This window comes from Lolium rigidum, chromosome 6 (assembly GCF_022539505.1).
Source record: "Lolium rigidum isolate FL_2022 chromosome 6, APGP_CSIRO_Lrig_0.1, whole genome shotgun sequence".
Lineage (NCBI taxonomy): Eukaryota > Viridiplantae > Streptophyta > Magnoliopsida > Poales > Poaceae > Lolium > Lolium rigidum.
In genome coordinates this window covers 208,447,370-208,456,889 of record NC_061513.1, presented here as the reverse complement: position 1 = coordinate 208,456,889, position 9,520 = coordinate 208,447,370, and positions in this window count along the sequence as shown.

Here is a 9,520-nt window from a genome sequence, read left to right as displayed (position 1 = left end):
AAAGTAAGAACCGCCCCAAACCGCATTTCCGGGAGCGTCGTTTGGGCACCTCTATAGCTTCGGAAGAATCGACGAAGCAATTAGTGCCTCAGCTCATATCGCCAAGAGTCTTGTTTTGGTTCACTTTCTGGGAATATCATCGAGAATAATCTCGGACAATGCTCCCTTGGTTTTTCGCAAAAGACCAAGGACTTGGATATTGGAGTCAAGTGTGCAAGAGAAAGGGCGCTAGACATTGAATCCTCTCGAAGCTTGCGGGCTCGATTGATAGGCACGAACGGCAACATCGGCGTACGGAAAAAGTATGAATAAGCAATCTGAGGATAGTATTAGAAAAATACCATGCATTAAAGCAAAAAGGAATCTACATCGACAAGTTCGTGATGTGGATTCACTGTAGAGGTGCCTTCTTTTTCATCATGCACATGAATGCAGCTCGCTGCCTAGCATCTTGCTCGCCCTTCATTTTCTTCTTTAGCTTCTTTAGCTCATCTTTCATTGCAGATGTTCTCTGATTACGAGCATCGATCAGTAAGCTTGTTAGCTTCCAAGCACTTGATCGGCCGGTAAAGCTTTGATGGCCTTCGAAGCCGAGCATTTTCTCGATTCCAGTGCGAGTAAATTGATCAGCCGAAGTATGCCACAGCGTCAAATGTGGCGAAAATCTGGCTGCAAGAAAGAAGACAAAGAGTCTGAGCCAAATTCGGATATCAGCCGTAAGAGAATATCGAGCTAGGTGGTTTACTTACATGATCACAAAAAGTGTGCTGGGAGGGAACGGGGATGCCGCGTAGAAGGGTCAACTTTCGAAGACAAAGAACCTTCGCTACGTCGCCCTTGAAGGTGGCGTTAGATCACAGGCTAAGGATTCACTCTCTTGGTCACCTTGGCTCTTTCTAGAAAACAACTTAGCCCTTTTGCGAGAGGGACTTCATCATCATGAGGATCACATGTTTTCACGGAGTGTCAATGCTTTGCTCCGGTGCTCTATTAAAAGGAGTACCTTAATTTCCAAGAGATTCCCTTGAGGCCCGGCTGCCACCGGCTGGTAGGACAAAAGATGTTGTACAACTTTCTCATTGCGAGCACGTATGACTATATATGGGAAACATGCCTACATGATTAATGATCTTGATGTTCTGTCTTAATGCTATTTCAATCCTATCAATTGTCCAATTGTAATTTGTTCACCCAACACTTGTTATTGGAGAGTTACCACTAGTGTAGATAGCTGGGAACCCCGGTCCATCTTTCATCATCATATACTCGTTCTACATTTCATTGGAAGTAGTATCAACTATTTTCTGGTGCCATTGCTCTCATATTACTGCTACTGCTGCTGTGTTACTGTTACTACTGCTCTCATATTACCGCTGCTTTCACATCACCCCTGTTACTAGTGCTTTTCCGGTGCAGCTGAATTGACAACTCAGCTTGTTAAGGCTTATAAGTATTCTTTACCTCCCCTTGTGTCGAATCAATAAATTTGGGTTTTACTTCCCTCGAAGACTGTTGCGATCCCCTATACTTGTGGGTTATCAGCGTGATGCGCATCTTCGGTTTCCTCTGAATCATCATCATCATCATCCTATGGTTCTACCCCACTTTCGGGTGTAGGAGGGTAACACTAAGAACTGGTGGAAGCCTGTCGACAGATAAATAAATTGTTAAAAGTTCGAATGAAGAAATAGAAACAACATTTGGAACAAATGCGAAGAAAATTACATCGGCAGGAAGATGTTTGAGATCAAATGGAGGGTGGGCCGAAGTCAGGACAATATTGTCCTTCTGGCTGAAACGAGTAAGGCGCCGCACCTCGTCACAGAGTTCTTTGTCAGACAGGTCGACTGAGCTGGCCCTCGACTTATCGTCTTTGCCGACATACATCCATAGCTGATGAGGCCGAGACATCAATGGCTGCACCCGATGTTTTAGAAACACCGAGACCACCTCAGTACTGCACATTGTCAGACCCCCTGCATTCTTCAGGTCTAAGACCTTTTCGATCGGTTGATCGGCTGTGGCATTTTCTTCGACAGTCAAGGTGTTCCGCCAGGATTTCTTCGGCGTAGCCACTAGGACATCTTCAAACGGGGGCAAGTTTGAGCGCCGTGCAGCTACTGTAGTATCTCGCAGATAGAACCTTTTCTGTCGCCAGCCCTGGACTGATTCTTTCATCGGGTAATCGAGGTAGTTAACCTCTTTTCTAACAACAAAGCCGACACCGCCAACAACGGGGGGGCCGTCATTGCCGTTGTGGCGTTTGATGTAGAAGATTTTCCTCCACAAACCCCAATGGGGGTCAATGCCAAGGAACGCCTCACACAAAGTGATGAAGATGGAAAGATGAGGATGGAATTTGGGGTCAGCTGCCAGAGCTGAATCCCGTAGAAAAAGAGAAGGGAACGAAGGAATTCATGGGCAGGAAGAGAAAGCCCACGAAATAAGAAGGCGACGAACATAACAGTGCAACCCTTGGGAGGCCTTGGGCGAGAAGATGAACCTGGGAGGCGGATGTCATCATCGGCTGATGAGCTGAAGCCAAGCGTGCGCAGCTTGTTCACATCATGGTTGGAGATGGTGGAGGCGCGCCAATCGCGGCAGACCTTGCCAGCGCCCGACGAAGCACCTGGTTCGGCGGTTCCCTTCTTCTTGCCCATGGTGCTTGAGTTCTTGGAAGCAGGAACGGTGGTGAGAGAAGAGATTGAGGAGGAAGATGAGCAGTATGGAGGCGTAAAAACTGAAAATAGTGAGAGGTCCTTTATTTATAGCGAGGGCTGTTGAGGAATCGTGGCCATAACTCCAGCAATCGTGGGGAAGTGGGCGAGGATATGATCGTACACGTGTCCAAATAAAAGAAACGGAACCAGAGGCCCATTACTCCCACTATGCGCGAAAATCGAGGGGGCGCCTCGGTCAATGCACAAGCACTAGTCATTTCCTAAACTGACCGTGCAGAAGTAGGGTGGGCCCGTCAGGTCACGTCCTGTCAATCAAACCGCAGCGGTTGCTACGTCACCAATGATGTCATCAGAAGTATCGATTCCACATGGAGCATGCGAAGGAAATTAAAACTATCGAGTGGTTCGGCTTGACTCTACACACGTATGCAAGCATCCGTGCCTAGACTCGGGGGCTACTCCCATCGGGAGCGCTGGATGCGCACCCGATATAATTTGGGCTCGAAGACTTTTACAGGAAAGATTGCATCAGAAGTGTCTGAAGAATGGTTGAAATTTTCAAGGGATTTGGGCTAAAGTCTGCACTCGGTTGCAAGCATCCGCGCCCAGAATCGGGGGCTACTCCCATCGGGAGCACTGAGTGCACACCCGATAAAAGTTCTGAACTCGAAGATTTTTGCGGAGTCCAGAATCATGCCCAGGGACTTGATTCTGTGTAGGGTAATGTTGTTTTGCCGTCAGCAGTTAACCGGTAAAAACCGGGCACGTTACTCAATATCCCTTATGTACTAAATCTTGTTTGGAAGAAATGAAGAACCGATAAAAGGAGCAATATCGGATGACCATAACAATTTGAAGGAAGCTTCGGCAGAAGAAAAACATTCGAGTAGTACAACTTGAGTCTACGCACGGTTGCAAGCATCCGTACCTAGACTCGGGGGCTACTCCCATCGAGAGCGCTGAACGCGCACCCGATAAAAGAAGACGCTACTATTACAAGGAAGTCAAGATCTATCAATTAAGGTCAATATTCGACAGAAGACATGCTTTAGTCCCTGCCCGAAGTATCTTCGGCCAAGCACTCGGGGGGCTATTGATGTGGGCATTACCCTTCGGGTAACTAATGTTGCACTACCTCTTGCGGCTCAACCAGGGGCCCATGAAGGCACTCGATGGCCAGGTGGGCCACTACGTCGGTTCCAAAGAAAAATTATTGAAGAACAAGACAAGGAGACGAAGAATACAAGGAAAGTTTAGAACTAGGACTCTTGTTAACCTAGTCGTACCCGGACAGATCTCTCGAGACCTGGCTCCCAATATAAGGGCCAGGAGAGAGGTTGCCGAGGACACACGCAATCTTAGTAATCATAGCTACCGCAAGTCTAGAGCTAGGTCCCTGCAGAACTTAGTCTCTCGACGAGATCATAGCCGAAACCTTCGGCACCCCATTGTAACCCGATATTTTCATAATCAAGATCAGACAGGCAGGACGTAAGGGTTTTACCTCATCGAGGGCCCCGAACCTGGGTAAATCGCTCTCCCCGCTTGTTTGATAATCGATGTCTCGTGTCAGCCTACAGGATTCCATCTACCCTAAGCCCCTTACGGAGGGCATTTCCGAGGAGTACCCTCGACATGTACAGACATGGCCTCGGAACACAGCAAACCGAAAGGTTAATCATGAATAACATAGATGATATGATGAACGTGTCGATGTTCGCCATTGAAGCTACATCATCTCTCGTGATGATCGGACTTGGTGTAGTGAATTTGGTTCGTGTAATCACTAAGGCAACATGAGGGATGTTATTTTGAGTGGGAGTTCACCTAGTTAATTTAAGAATTAATATTGAACTCAACTTATCCTGAACATAGTCTAAATTGTATTTGAATTAAATTTTGTAGAATTGGCATCTACTTTCTACTTTGCGCTAGGCTTGTAATTGAGATACAAACACTGTTAAATCTGACAAGTAACTTTATGGACTGGTACCGTATCGTTAAAAAATCAAGAAATTATTAAGTCCTATTGCAAACTTTTGGTAATCCTCAAATTTCCGATTTAAAGAGCAATGGTTTCAATTAGTATCTGAAATTATCTTGTCTCCGTGAAACTTGATGTTCAAATCTGTTTGAAAAGTAAGGAGCTAAAAAGTTTGTTTTCAGAAATAATCAAGGTGTGAGATATATGTGATATCTAAAGACCTTATTACAAGATAATATAATATAATTTAGTGAGACTACATAAACTCATATGTTTTATGGGAATGTACAAAGGTTGAAGACGCTAGGCGTCCTGATCCTCCAACCAGTTGGGCACTAACGTTATTCGCATATCCATGTAAGCCATAGTAGCTTCATCATGAAGTTGTCGTGATTAGATGGATAAGATTATGAGTGAATTTTTTCATCACATTAAAAAATTACTAATAGTGAAATCCGGAACACTTGTCATGTGATGATCAACTTCAAAGTGCGAACCTCAAGGTTATTGGTATTTGACCAACAAGCCTAGAAGTTATTGATGTTGAAGTGTTTTCTGAAATATGAGGAAAGTCAAAAGAGAAACTACAAAAAGATTTTGGCGTAAAAGAAAGAAAAGACTAGAAAGTCTACCTCAGGTGTATATAGATGATATACATGTTATGAATGTATTCTTTGATTGGTGACACAATGGAATTCTTGGGTATTTTTACCATATTGGTTGGTATGAGATGTCATACAACACAACGCAATACAAGAATAGAATGGCCTAAGTGATTGACAAGGAATGTGGTAATAATGCACGTCTAGAACAAAATAAAGCGTTATTGTGTTCGTCGTTGGCATTCTACCTAGCTTTTTAGATTTATCATAAAGAACTTAATAATTTTTATTTTGCTCTGGTCAAATGAAAACAATGAGTTTTTTAAATTATGACCGTACTCCATGTACGATGGATAAGTTATTATAAATCTTAATGGTGAAACACACATGCATAACACTGACGCTGAAATGCCATAAGGAAAATGATTTGAATTCCACTTATTTGCGGAACCGCCATTTAGATCAGATTAGAAAGGAACACATGAAGAAACTCCATGCAAATGGATTTTTGAAGTCATTTGATTTTTGAATCGTTTGGCACTTGCAAATCTTTTATAATTTTTTTACTGAAATACCGTTCATAGGCCAAGAGTTGAACGGGCAACTAACTTAGTGGAAACATACATGATGATGTATGTGGTTCATTGGACATAGTTGTGTGTGGAAGATTCTTCTACTTCATGAAAATTTCCAACAATGAAGTTTGAAACATTTGAATAGATTCAAATAAGTTTCAGCATGAAGTGGAAATCATCGTAATAGAAAATCAAATATATATGATTGGATCATGGTGGAAATATTTGAATTACGAGTTTTAGCGAACATCTAAGAGAGTTACGAAATTGTTCCACAACACACGTTTCTCAGAACACCATAGTTATGATGGAGTATTCAAAAGACGTATCCAAACCTTGTTGAGTTAATGTGAGATAAAATAAAATAATGCTATTATATTTTGTGGATTATGCTTTATATAGACTACCTCTTTTACACTAAATAGAGCATCATCATAATCTGGTGAAATGACACCATACGAGTTATGGCATGGGTATAAACCCTAATAGTCCTTTCTGAAATTTTGGTATGCATAGCATAAGTAAATGAGTTTACAACCAAAATCGGATGAATGTCTTTGTTGGTTATCCTAAAGAACAAATTGGGAATTCTTTCCACTATGAAGTCAAAGACAAATGTTTTTGTCGATGTTTCTTGCTCATTTCCAAGAAATTGTTTCTAGCGAAGTATTTGAGTGGGAGGACAATGGAAATTGATAAGGTTGATGAACCTGAGCATGATGATTAGAGTAGCGCAGCATCGGAAATGGTTTCGGAAGCAGCCACGACAATCATGGCTCCCATGTCAACAAAGTGTTATAGTCATGGAGATCAAAGTACCTATTGAACCTTGCGGATGAAGCCAGGTGATCACGTGTATATGTGAGCATGTGTTGCCTGATCAACACGTGTCTAACGCCATCCGTTAATCTGTTAACATGGGTCCCGCGTCTGTCCTCTTCTACATGTACTTTCCTCCCCACCCCCCTGAAAGAATCACTGCAGAAACTTAATCCATGGCGTCAGAGCAACCGGTGAAAGAGTCAGTAGTTCTTCACACATCAATCATAACAATTAATACAAAACAATCCGTGAAATAATCTCTACAGAAATTAGCAATTTTCTGGGAACAACCGGTAACAATTTCCGATCTAAGAACATGTTAAAAAGGAATTCAATCACGGATAAAAAGAAAGAGTCGAGCGAAGCTTCTCGGCGCCTCCTGATGCGGACGAGATCCTCCATCTCCCAGCTCCGTGCGGCAGCGCTGCGCGCGTGGAGGACAGACGGCGACATGCGCTGATGCGGACGAGATCCTCCATCTCCCAGCTCGGAGCCTCCTCGCGCGCCCGTCGAGTGAAGTTTCTCTGCTGCGTGTGCGCAGTGTCACTGGCCTCCTCTATGCTCGACTGCGGCATCTCCGTTGCCGTCTGACCAGATGACAACGCGCGGCGGTGTAGGAGGGCGACACGAGCATGTGTGTGTAGCTCCAGGAGCCTTTAGCAGTGCTGCGGTCCATGAGGACAGCGCCCCTGACCGTGGCTCCCGCCCTGGCGCCAGAGGAAGCCGCGGACAGGCAACCCCTTCCAACCACGGCGCGCGCGGAGGGCTCGAGGCGGGGCCGCGCCGGCCGGCGCAAGGTGGCGGTGCAAAGTAGAGCTACGAGGATGCGGCTCACTTGCCGGAGGAAGGCGTCGAGACGGCGTCTACATCGCTGAAGCAAGGGGCGGCCGGCGGCTAGATGGTGAGAGAGCCGCACACTCGCCTGTTGTGTCCTCTGCCGCCTCCCGCACGGCTGCTCTGCGCGCGCTCCGTCGATGGGAGCTCGAGGGGCGGTCTGGAGAGAGGGCCTTGCAGCTTCGTCGATGAGACCAAAAACGATTCAGCCGACGATTCCAAGGGGATTCCAAGGGGCGGCCCAAATCGAGTCAGCCGGCGGCGGCGTTTCTAGCCAGGGCGGTGGCGCTCTGATTCTTGGCCGAGCAGGGGATTAGGCGGAGGTGACCCAAGGCTTGGCGGCGATGGGCTCAAGGCCGGTGTGGAGGAAAGATTCTGATGCGTATGCGGCGCCGGCGATCGGCCTCCCGTCCCGGAGCGTGGCTGACGGCGGTTTCTGTGGTGGTCTGGAGAGGGGGCGAGAGAAACGTGTGGTTCATAGAAAGAACGAGGGGATAAGGTGCATCGCGTAGTAAGGGAGCGTGCGAGAGAAAGGATTAACATCGTATGGTCGCCGTGAGCCAGAAAATGAATCTCAATGTTGATCCAACGGCATTTAGGGCGTGCTCATGTATCCCCCTGATCACCAAATCCACTCTCTTGAACCTTGTAGGTATGGTTTACTTTGTGATCAAATATATGATTTGTGGACAAAGGACAGATTTTGATTTTTGAACAATGATAAACCAACTACATATAAAGAAGCTATCATGGGCCCTGACTCCGTTAAAATGGCTAAGAGCCATGAAATCCAAGATAGTATCTATAATCAAGCTTGGACCTTGGTAAACCTTTTGAAGGAATAAATACTTTTTGAAAGTAAATGGATCTATAAAATTAATAGACTTGGATATAATATCCTTGAAGAATCTCGACTTGTCAAAAGATTGTTTACGACAAAGTTCAAAGAGTTGACTGCGATAAGATTAGATCTTCCGTTGCGATGCTTATAGTCTATGCGGATTGTTCTAGTAATCGCTACATATTTCTTTTATGAGATATGATAGTAGGATGGCAAAATACATTCCTTAACAGAAGTGTGCATTAAGAGTGTATACAAGATACAACTGGGAGTTTTTGCTAGTCCGTAGAATACTAGATAGGTATATAAACTTTACTGGATGAAGTGAGTATCAAGGAGTTGGAATCTTCACCGGATGAAATAATCAAAGAGTTTTGATTTCATCAGAAACGATGAAGATGCTTTCATTTGCAAGAAATTAAGTGGGAGCACTGAAACATATCTATAATACTTCATGTAGATGACATATCGTTGATTATAAATAATGTAATCATGTATTTGATGTGATTAGAAGGTTTCATTGAAAATTAGCTTCAATGAAGGGATATGGACTAAAAACATATTTAGCGTCAAGATCTATGAAGATAGATTGAAGCGCATAATAAGTTTAAGTCAAAGTACATAGAATGAATATTGAAGTAGTTCAATATGAAAACGTCAAGAAGGTGTTCTTTTCCATGTGGAGGTTTAAACAAGACTTGAGTGTATTTGACACTCAATGAGTAAAAACATATGAGTGATTTTAGATCATGAATAATATGTACACAATCAGATGTCCGATGCTCTAAGGTGTTACGAGAATATATCAGAATGATTCATATGATGATCATTGAACAACAGTAAGAATATCCCTGAGTGCTTTGTCAGAGCCGAGGATATAAATATGTAGTTTTATATGGGATAATGACAAACAAATCGATGTAAGGTGTTACACCGATATTAGTTTGGTCATATATAAAAATAAATTTCAATCTCAATTAGGCTAATGTGTTCATTAAAACGTAGCACAATGAGCTAGAAGAAATCTCTGCTGGATTTAGATAAGTTCTAAATATTGTGACGGATTCTACAAATGAAGGCAGAGTATATCATTGTTTTGACAATAACCGAGGGTGTTTGAGTTGAGGAGTTCTTTGAGAACTTGGTGTAGTTCCGGTAGTGTCATAACTATGAAACTATAT